This window comes from Leptonychotes weddellii, chromosome 4, assembly GCF_054177405.1.
Source record: "Leptonychotes weddellii isolate Sample4059 chromosome 4, ASM5417740v2, whole genome shotgun sequence".
Taxonomy (NCBI): Eukaryota; Metazoa; Chordata; class Mammalia; order Carnivora; family Phocidae; genus Leptonychotes; species Leptonychotes weddellii.
In genome coordinates, this window is record NC_138372.1 from 80,321,227 (window position 1) to 80,323,976 (window position 2,750).

Below are 2,750 nucleotides of genomic sequence, written 5' to 3' on the forward strand. Positions count from 1 at the left end.
CTTATTTGTGGAACATAAGGAATAGCATGGAAGACATTAGGAGGAGGAAGGGAAAAATGAAGGGGGGGATATCGGAAGGAGAGATGAACCATGAGAGACTATGGACTCTGAGAAACAAACTGAGGATTTTAGAGAGGAGGGTGTGGGGAGAGGGGTTAGCCCAGCGATGGGTATTAGGGAGGGCACATACTGCATGGAGCACTGGGTGTTGTATGAAAGCAATGACTCGTGGATCACTGCATCGAAAACTGGTGATGTATTGTATGGTGACTAACATAACATAATAAAATAAAATTTAAAAATAAAATAAAACAATCAAACTGTTGAAAGACAAATGCAAAGAGAAATCTTGAAAACAGCTAGAGAGAAGAAATTGATTATACGTAAGAAATCCTTGATAAGAGTAAAAAACAATTAGCAGACACCATGGAGGTCAGAAAGCAGTGGAATAACATATTTAAAGTGCTGAAAGAAAAAAGAAAGTCAACCAAGTATTATATATCTGGCAAACTATTCTTCAAAAATGAAAGAGAAATTAAGACATTCCCAGAAAAACAAAAGCAGAGGGTGTTGTCCCAGGTAGACTTGCCTATAGGAAATATTAATGTGAGTACTTCAGGCTGAAATTAAAGGATACTGGACAAGCACATTAAGCCATATGAAGAATAAAGAACACTCTATAAGTAGCTACATGGGTAAATACAAAGCTGGTATTCTTGTATTTTGGGTCTGTAACTCCTCTTCTCTTTCCCTATATGATTTAAAAGACAAACCCATAAAACATTAATTAAAAATCTATGTTAATGGGCAACAGTGTAAACATGTAATTTGTGACATCAATATAAAGGAGCTGTATAGGAGCAGAGAAGTTGTATACTATTGAAGTTAAGGCAGTATTAGTACAAAATAGATTGCTACAAGTTTAAGAGGTTAACTGTAATCCCCAGGGAAACCACTAGAAAAAAAAAAAAACAGGAAAGGAAATGAGAACAGAATAAAAATTGTACACTGTGAAGAATCAAATAATTACAAATAGGCAATAATAGGAAATAAGGAACAACAAAGATGTACACAAAACAAAGAGCAAAATGGGAGAAATTCTTCCTTATCACTAATTACTTTACATGTAAATGTAAATGTATTTTCTAATTAAAAGGCAGAAATTGGCAAAATAGATAACTTAAAAATATGATCTATTTATATGTTGTCTACTAGAGATTCACTTGAAAGAACTTAAGTGGCATCTGTTTTACAATGAAGAGATTTAAGAGATACAATAAAACAAAAATCCACGTAAGAAATTTGTTTAGATTCCATTCCAAGAAAGCAACTGTATGAGTACATTTTAAAGGAACTGAAAGAAATTTTATTGTGGAAATTTGATTATGATATTAGAAGATACTATGGAATATCATCACTTTTATTGAGCATGATAACTCTGTAGCTTTGGGAACTCATAATAAAGCAATTGGGGGGAAATTATGAGATATTTAGGGATTGCCTTAAGATATTTTGTAAGAAAGAACATAATAAAGAGGGAGAAAGAAAATATAACAAAATCCTGATAATTCTCCTTTATGAGTAATGGGTATGGGATTCATAATACTATGATTTTTACTCTGTACTATTTTATAATTATAATAAAGATTGTTTTAAAACACTCAGAGTGTGATTATTTCTGGCCCCCTCTACTGCTTTTTCCCTAATATAAGTCATCATTGTTTCTCACTGGGATTATTACAATAGCCTATAATATTGTGCTCCTGTATCTACCAGTGTACACTTAGTTTGCAGGCAAAGTAATCCTTTGCAATAGAAATAAAAATGAATCCAACCTTAGCTTATAACTCTACCCTGACTCCCTATGTCCCTCAGAGTAAAAGTCAAAATTCTTGCAATGTCCTAGAAGCCCTTCAATGACCTTGCTCCACACAAGTCTCTGACCCCACATCCACTGCTCCTCCCCATACTTGGCTCCAGTCATACTAGTCCTCCTCCATGGATGCACCCACCTTAGGACCTCTGCTCTAGCTGCTTCCTCTTCCTGGCATCCACAAGGCTAACTCCCTCACCTCTTTCAGGTTGGACTTTCTTAATGAAAGGTCTGGTGTGACCTTCCTTATCCTGTCACAACTAAAGTTACAACATACCCCTTCCTACCTCAAAAACTCCATCAACTCAACCTGCTCTAATTTTCTTCATAGAATTTATCATTTTTTAATATATTTTTTCTAATTTATTTCAATTCATTATTATCAGTCTCTCTCTGCTGAAATGTAAGCTCTACCAGGGCAGGAAGATTTATTTATTTGTTTGCTAGTTTGTTTAATGCTGAATCTCAAGTTCCTAAAATAGTACCTGAAGCATCATAGGCAATCAATAAATATTTTTTGATAGTGAATTAATTAATTAGAGAGAGAGAGCATGAGCAGGGGGAGGAGTAGGGTGGGGAAGGGAGAGGGAAAAAATCTCAACTAGACTTCATACTGAGCACAAAGCCCAACTTGGGGCTCAATCCTGTGACCCTGAGATCATGACTTGAGTGGAAACCAAGCTTTAGACACTTAACCAACTGAGCCACCCAGGTGCCCCGTGAATGAATGAATTTTTAAGCTGGTGGTAAAACTACACTTGAAAACATTAAATATGAGAATGTGTGTAAATTAGCCACAATACAGTAAAAATTCAATAAACATCAATTTAGATAAAATACATAATTAGGAGTTGGTTGTTAGTTTACAAAGTCTTGA